General features: G+C 41.8%; 3 long non-coding RNA genes across 3 annotated transcripts; all 3 read right to left on the reverse strand.

Moving 5' to 3' along the window:
- Positions 1 to 1,863: 1,863 nt before the first annotated feature.
- LOC118229408 lies at positions 1,864 to 3,548 on the reverse strand. The gene is made up of 3 exons (XR_004765663.1): positions 3,342 to 3,548; positions 2,083 to 2,208; positions 1,864 to 1,990 (listed from the first exon to the last, which is right to left on the reverse strand). It is a non-coding gene; the product is annotated as an uncharacterized LOC118229408 (long non-coding RNA).
- A 712-nt stretch (positions 3,549 to 4,260) lies between these two features.
- On the reverse strand, positions 4,261 to 5,848 carry LOC118229409. Its single transcript, XR_004765664.1, has 2 exons — positions 4,443 to 5,848; positions 4,261 to 4,350 (listed from the first exon to the last, which is right to left on the reverse strand). It is a non-coding gene; the product is annotated as an uncharacterized LOC118229409 (long non-coding RNA).
- A 476-nt stretch (positions 5,849 to 6,324) lies between these two features.
- LOC118229410 lies at positions 6,325 to 7,235 on the reverse strand. Its single transcript, XR_004765665.1, has 2 exons — positions 6,507 to 7,235; positions 6,325 to 6,414 (listed from the first exon to the last, which is right to left on the reverse strand). It is a non-coding gene; the product is annotated as an uncharacterized LOC118229410 (long non-coding RNA).
- Positions 7,236 to 8,532: the final 1,297 nt, after the last annotated feature.

Below are 8,532 nucleotides of genomic sequence, written 5' to 3' on the forward strand. Positions count from 1 at the left end.
ATGGCCATGGAAAACCCCATCCGCAGATAATGCTGGAATGGCCTCGCATGTTTGCCTACAGTCAAATAACACAGACATGAGGCACTTCAAAATATTGTACTCTTTAATTGACCTATCATGTTTAGCTAATTCTAATTCTATTAAAACCTCAACAATTATTTTGATAGTCATGTTGTCCCAAAATTGCACAGCGCCGGCAAACTGGACAAAAAACATGCCCAGCTGCGCATCTCGGCGCTAGTGAGTTTAGTTCAGACCATGAAAATGCCAAACCATCACGAAAATATGGCCCACAGTCTCCTAAAATTCAAAACCATTGTTTTTGTTTGGTGTTACTTACTTTTGCTCTCTCTCTCTTTGTCCCAAAGTGAACACAGGAATATGTTACTCTGGAGTAAACAATCCTGTCTTGGAGTTCTTTGTTGCTGTCAATAAGCTTTTCTGATCTTTCTACATGAATGGGATGATATCCGTCTTTGCTCCAAACGTCAATGCCTCAGCAAAACTGTTAAAAGTTTGGCGTTTCTTTATACTGTTATACTGTCTTGTCTGCCTAATGTGGTAATAAGGAATAAGGATAATAATAAGGAAGATGTCAATACAAAACAATACAATAAGGAAGATGTTAATTGACATTTGAAAATATTAACTTTAATATAACAAAATTCAAGCTAGACTACTCTCCATACTAACAAGTGGGATATGATTTTAAAAGGTTACTTAGACACTTGACGTAAGAAAAGTAAAAGTAAAAGTAAAGTCCCGTTGGTGTACTTACCGCTGATTGTCTTTGAAGTATTGTTTTCTTCATTTTTTATCTGAAACACAAGATTACACCATACTTGTATGTATGTATGTCCCCATCTAGTTGACAAATGTGTTACTACAGTCTAAAATTGAAGTAAAACCATTTAGCATTTTGCCCTGTTTGGTCGTTTTAGTCAAAGTCAAAGTGTTTATATTTATCAAGTGCACAGTATAACACAGGTTCATTCTGAACAATGAAATTCTTAGTACATGGCAAGCAACAACTATGTAGTAAGAAACCAAAAGCAACCATTTTGCCAAAAATTAATAGAGCTATATGGCAACACAGAGGAGTATTTCAACCAAATGTGGCAAGCAACAACTACATAGTAAGCAACCAAAAGCAACCGTTTTACCAAAAATTAATAGAGCTATATGGCAACACAGCAGAGTATTTCAACCAACTGTAGGAGATGAGGCCACTGCTCGTTCTTCTCTGTAGAGAAAGGAGGGGCCCGCGGGCAAGGAGAGAAGAAGGGGGCGCCGCTGCGCCAGGGTGGATTGCAAGCAGGACTTGGGAATGCAAGGTCGCAGGTTCAAGCCTGGTTGTAACTCCTGGAAAGAAAGGGCCCAATTGGTTCGGTGGATGTTCAAATGAAAGGAAAAGGGGAAAAAAGAAAGGACATGTTCAATAAATGAAGGAAATGTCACAAATGTCAACCAGTGTAAATGATGTAATGAATGTTTGCATCCAGGTCACTTGAAATAAGGAATGTCAGAAATTGTAAAGTTGAATGCACAAAGGTGAATGTGACCCCTGGAAGGAAAGGGCCCAATTTGCTTGCTTGCATGTTCACATGCAAGGAAAATGGGAAAAAAGAAAGGAAATGTCACAAATGTCAACTAGTGTAAATGATGTAATGAATGTTTGAGTCCAGGTCACTTGAAATAAGGAATGTCAGGAATTGTAAAGTTAAATGCACAAAGGTGAATGTTGAATACAGTACAACCAATAGTCTGTAAATGTGCCACTTGAAATGTCAACGAAACAGCCCGAACAGTCAATTCTAAACAGATCTATTGCTAGTAGAATGCATTCACAGACGCAGTATTGGCTTTTAGCACTTCATCCGTGCATGTTTATTGATCCAGTACATTTCTCATACAATACATACAGCGCCCGACCAATCCGCTCCCGCTGTTCCCTCGAGAAGGCCGCACGCCAACTCTCAGGAAGCGGCAGCTGCAGAAAAAAGAGAACGTGTTACAATGAGTTTTGCGTCAACTTCTTTTAAGCCAGCGTTAAAAACAAACTATAAAGATACACCATCTCACCTCAGAACTTTGCGAGGCAGGCCTCGGTGGCCCGGAAGGACCGCTGTGGCTGGGGCCCGCCTTCCTCTTCATAGGAGCCGGAAGCAGGGGCTGCGGGACCTCTACTCGGGATTTCGGCAGGATCGGCTTTGCGAAGACGTAGGAAAAATAAAGTTCTTTTAAGAAAAACGTGTGTATTTGTGTCAATCGTGCATTCAAATGAGACGCTGTTTAATTCTGATCACAGCAATGTGCTCCTGGTCTCTGCGCCTGATGTACTGGACTGCGGCGTCCGTCCAAGTCCCAGGCTGGGCTGGCTGTCTACGAAGCCACTTGACATAGCCGAAAGAGGTTATCAATCAGTTGCATTTTCTGCAAAATTGCAACAAGAGCACCTGCCGCAGAAAGCAATATTTTATGGAACCCGCTCAATTCCTGCTCCTGCCCTTTGACTTGTAGGGGTCCCTCGGCGTGTCCAGACACACATGTACTCACACTCCATTGTAGTGCTTACATTTTAAGTTCCGTTCATGCAATTTAAACACCTGTATTTTTAAAGAAGCTACTGAGAGGTCATTACTCTTTGACAGACCTATGCAAAAACACAGTTACACTGTTGTAAATCACGTGAAACGTTTGTCTGCTGTACTGTCATGCCACATCTTTTAAACCTTTGGACATAAACGATTAAATTAATAGTATTGGCTAATAATGAACTGACCAGAAAACCAGAATTAGTCATGACTAATTCTGGTTAACAAACCAGGCAGATATCCACATTGCAAGCAAGAGAATGCTACGTTTTATAATGAAAAATGAAGCACAGGAATGCCAAATTTGTCTTACGACATATTTCATAGGTAAAAACGCACACGTAACGCGCTGACATAACTGCAAAGTTATTTAATGATTGATTATTCATTCATTCATTCGTTAGCTAATATTACCAGCTGCCATTTTAGGTGATTTAAACGCTTACGTTGCTTTTAAAAGAGAGAAAAAGGGCGTGACAGCCAGCTGGCTAGCAAGTTATAAACATTTCGAACACGCAAATATGAACGTTTCCATATTTTTAATATAGAGTTAATTCAAAAACTTACTAAACCGTGCTCCTTAGCTAATATCGCTAGCTGACATTTTAGATGATATAAACGCTAACGCTGCTTTTAAACGAGAGAAAAACGGCGTGACAACCAGCTGGCTAGCCAGTTCTAAACACTGCGAACACGTAAATATGAACGTTTCTATATTTTTAATGTAAAATTAATTCAAAAACTTACTAAAACCGCGCTCCTGTCGCAGAACTCCGGCGATCTACGGCACTTCCTGAAGTGCCATTTGAAACAGCGGAAGGGAGAGCCGATACCACGTGATGAAGTTGAAACAAGCGGGCCGTCTGATTGGGCGCAAAAAGCATGTAAACTCGAGAAGTTTAAATAAGGGCGGCCTCCGATTGGCCGCGAAGTTGGAACAAATGAAACAAATGAAACAGAGAAGATGGCGCTTTCTTAGGCGCAGAGGCCACTGCTCATTCTTCTCTGTAGAGAAAGGAGGGGCTCGCGGGGGAGGAGAGGAAAAAGGGGGCGCGAGCAGGACTCGGGAACGCGAGGTCGTGGGTTCAAGCCTGGTCGTTCTTCCCGGAAGGAAAGGGCCCAATTTGCTTGGGTGGATGTTTAAATGAAATGAAAAGGGGAAAAAAGAAAGGAATTTTTGAAGGAAATATATGAAGGAATATATTTGAAGGAAATATATTTGAATAAATGAAGGAAATGTCACAAATGTCAACCGGTGTAAATGATGTAACGAATGTTTACACTTGAAATGAGGAATGTCAGGAATTGTAAAGTTGAATGCACAAATGTCAGTGTGACCCCTGGAAGGAAAGGGCACAATTTGCTTGCATGTTCGAATGCTAAAGGGAAAAATGGAAAAAATGAAGGACATGTTCAATAAATGGAGTCAACCAGTGTAAATGATGTAATGAATGTTTGAATGAAAGTCACTTGAAATAAGGAATGTGAGGAATTGTAAAGGTGAATGCTGTATACAGTACAACCGCTACAGTCTGTAAATGTGCCACTTGAAATGTCAACGAAACAGCCCGAACAGTCAATTCTAAACAGATCTATTGCTATTAGAATGCATTCACAGACGCAGTATTGGCTTTTAGCACTTCATCTGTGCGTGTTTATTGATCCAGTACATTTCTCATACAATACATACAGCGCCCGACCAATCCGCTCCCGCTGTTCCCTCGAGAAGGCCGCACGGCAACTCAGGAATCGGCAGCTGCAGAATAAAGAGAACGCGTTACAATTAGTTTCGCGTCAACTTCTTTTAAGCCAGCGTTAAACACAAACAATAAAGATACACCATCTCACCTCAGAACTTTGCGAGGCAGGCCTCGGTGGCAGGAAGGACCGCTTTGGCTGGGGCCGGCCCTCCTCTTCATCTCTGCAAAATTGCAACAAGAGCACCTGCCGCAGAAAGCAATATTTTATGGAACCCGCTCGATTCCTGCTCCTGTCCTTTGACTTGTAGGGGTCCCTCGGCGTGTCCGGACACACATGTACTCACACTCCATTGCAGTGCTTACATTTTAAGTTCCTTTCATGCAATTTAAACACCTGTATTTTTAAAGTAGCTACTGAGATGCCATTACTCTTTGACAGACTTATGCAAAAAAACAGCTACACTGTTATAACTCATGTAAAACGTTTGTCTGCTGGACTGTCAGGCCACATCCTTTAAACCTTTGGACATAAATGATTAAATTAATCGTATTAGCTAATAATTAACTGGCCAGAACCCCTTTAACGTGACTAATTCTGGTTAACAAGCCAGGCAGATGTACACATTGCAAGCAAGAGAATGCTACGTTTTATAATGAAAAATGAAGCACGGGACATGCCAAATGTGTCTTACGACATATTTCATAGGTAAAAGCGCACACGTAACGCGCTGACATAACTGCAAAGTTATTGAACGATTGATTATTAATTCATTCGTTCTTTAGCTAATATTGGCAGCTGCCATTGTAGGTGATTTAAACACTTACGTTGCTTTTAAAAGAGAGAAAAACGGCGTGACAGCCAGCTGGCTAGCAAGTTCTAAACATTTCGAACGCGCAAATATGAACGTTTCAATATTTTTAATATAAAGTTCATTCAAAAACTTACTGAAACAGGCGATAGCTAATATAGCTAGCTACCGTTTTAGACGATATAAACGCTAACGCTGCTTTTAAAAGAGAGAAAAACGGCGTGACAGCCAGCTGGCTAGCAAGTTATAAACAATGCGAACACGTAAATATGAACGTTTCTATATGTTTAATGTCTAATTAATTCAAAAACTTAGTAAAAACGCGCTCCTGTCGCATAACTCCGGTCACCTACGGCACTTCCCGAAGTGCCATTTGAAACGGCGGAAGGGAGAGCCGATACCACGTGACGAAATTGAAACAAGCGGGCCTCCCGATTGGGCGCAAAAAGCATGTAAACTGGAGAAATTGAAACGAGGGCGGCCTCCGATTGGCTGTGTAATTGGAACAAATGAAACAAATGAAACAGAGAAGATGGCGCTGTTTTAGGCGCAGAGGCCACTGCTCATTCTTCTCTGTAGAGAAAGGAGGGGCTCGCGGGGGAGGAGAGGAAAAAGGGGGCGCGAGCAGGACTCGGGAACGCGAGGTCGTGGGTTCAAGCCTGGTCGTTCTTCCCGGAAGGAAAGGGCCCAATTTGCTTGGGTGGATGTTTAAATGAAAGGAAAAGGGGAAAAAAGAAAGGAATTTTTGAAGGAATATATTTGAAGGAAATATATTTGAATAAATGAAGGAAATGTCACAAATGTCAACCGGTGTAAATGATGTAACGAATGTTTGCACTTGAAATGAGGAATGTCAGGATCTGTAAAGTTGAATGCACAAATGTCAGTGTGACCCCTGGAAGGAAAGGGCCCAATTTGCTTGCATGTTCGAATGCTAAAGGGAAAAATGGAAAAAATGAAGGACATGTTCAATAAATGGAGTCAACCAGTGTAAATGATGTAATGAATGTTTGAATGAAAGTCACTTGAAATAAGGAATGTGAGGAATTGTAAAGGTGAATGCTGTATACAGTACAACCGCTACAGTCTGTAAATGTGCCACTTGAAATGTCAACGAAACAGCCCGAACAGTCAATTCTAAACAGATCTATTGCTATTAGAATGCATTCACAGACGCAGTATTGGCTTTTAGCACTTCATCTGTGCGTGTTTATTGATCCAGTACATTTCTCATACAATACATACAGCGCCCGACCAATCCGCTCCCGCTGTTCCCTCGAGAAGGCCGCACGGCAACTCAGGAATCGGCAGCTGCAGAATAAAGAGAACGCGTTACAATTAGTTTCGCGTCAACTTCTTTTAAGCCAGCGTTAAACACAAACAATAAAGATACACCATCTCACCTCAGAACTTTGCGAGGCAGGCCTCGGTGGCAGGAAGGACCGCTTTGGCTGGGGCCGGCCCTCCTCTTCATCTCTGCAAAATTGCAACAAGAGCACCTGCCGCAGAAAGCAATATTTTATGGAACCCGCTCGATTCCTGCTCCTGTCCTTTGACTTGTAGGGGTCCCTCGGCGTGTCCGGACACACATGTACTCACACTCCATTGCAGTGCTTACATTTTAAGTTCCTTTCATGCAATTTAAACACCTGTATTTTTAAAGTAGCTACCGAGATGCCATTACTCTTTGACAGACTTATGCAAAAAAACAGCTACGCTGTTATAACTCATGTAAAACGTTTGTCTGCTGGACTGTCAGGCCACATCTTTTAAACCTTTGGACATAAATGATTAAATTAATCGTATTAGCTAATAATTAACTGGCCAGAAACCCTTTAACGTGACTAATTCTGGTTAACAAGCCAGGCAGATGTACACATTGCAAGCAAGAGAATGCTACGTTTTATAATGAAAAATGAAGCACGGGACATGACAAATGTGTCTTACGACATATTTCATAGGTAAAAGCGCACACGTAACGCGCTGACATAACTGCAAAGTTATTGAATGATTGATTATTAATTCATTCGTTAGCTAATATTGGCAGCTGCCATTGTAGGTGATTTAAACACTTACGTTGCTTTTAAAAGAGAGAAAAACGGCGTGACAGCCAGCTGGCTAGCAAGTTCTAAACATTTCGAACGCGGAAATATGAACGTTTCAATATTTTTAATATAAAGTTCATTCAAAAACTTACTGAAACAGGCGATAGCTAATATAGCTAGCTACCGTTTTAGACGATATAAACGCTAACGCTGCTTTTAAAAGAGAGAAAAACGGCGTGACAGCCAGCTGGCTAGCAAGTTATAAACAATGCGAACACGTAAATATGAACGTTTCTATATGTTTAATGTCTAATTAATTCAAAAACTTAGTAAAAACGCGCTCCCGTCGCATAACTCCGGTCACCTACGGCACTTCCCGAAGTGCCATTTGAAACGGCGGAAGGGAGAGCCGATACCACGTGACGAAATTGAAACAAGCGGGCCTCCCGATTGGGCGCAAAAAGCATGTAAACTCGAGAAATTGAAACGAGGGCGGCCTCCGATTGGCCGTGTAATTGGAACAAATGAAACAATTGAAACAGAGAAGATGGCGCTGTTTTAGGCAGTGAAAGTTTCAAATTTTGCCCAAACACGTTCAACTGTAGTAGCTAGCTAGTGCTAACACTAGTTAGCAAGATTACTGTGTGCCTTCGGCTAGCTAACTATTGCCAAATTAACTAGCTTCAACTTGGCTAACTAACATCTAGCTAGCGTTGGCTAAGCATAGAACAATTCTGCGCATTGGATCATTTTAATTGAATTATACAAAGAAAACATAGCATTGTTGGAAAGGGTATATTTTGTATTTAATGTACCCTACCTTTTATATTTGTATCCCACTTTGGCGGTTGGCGCCTTCAGCCATTGAGGCATAGCACGTAGCTATCGACTTATGTCATAAAGTGACGTGCAACCATGCATGCAACACAGTGTTTACGTTTCTTGTGGGGCAGGGTGTAAATAGCCGAATAGCTGCCGTGTGACTATTCTCACCGGGGTGCATATAGACACTCCGTAAGATTATTCATTATCTCACCTTGGTCAATTGAGGGAAATGTATGAATTGTCTCCTGCCAATGTTCTGCCTATACAGCTCCAGCTTGTTGGTGAAGCTGCGGATGACGGCCTTGGCATGGACAAGGGTGACTGCCTTTCTCTGCAGTTTGAGGGCCACCTCATTCGATTTGTTAAATATGTCAGCCAAGTAATGGATGTCACATTTGTATGACCTCACTCGTTCGCTGAGAGTGGGGTCGACTCTGTCAAGGAACTCCTCGACAGTGTCATACAGCTCGCAAAAGCGGCGCAAGGCAGTTTCCTTTTGAGAGCCAGCGGACCTTGGTGTGGAGAAGCAGACGCACAAAAGTTTTGTTGTTCTTGCAAC

This window comes from Anguilla anguilla, chromosome 6 (assembly GCF_013347855.1).
Source record: "Anguilla anguilla isolate fAngAng1 chromosome 6, fAngAng1.pri, whole genome shotgun sequence".
NCBI lineage: Eukaryota > Metazoa > Chordata > Actinopteri > Anguilliformes > Anguillidae > Anguilla > Anguilla anguilla.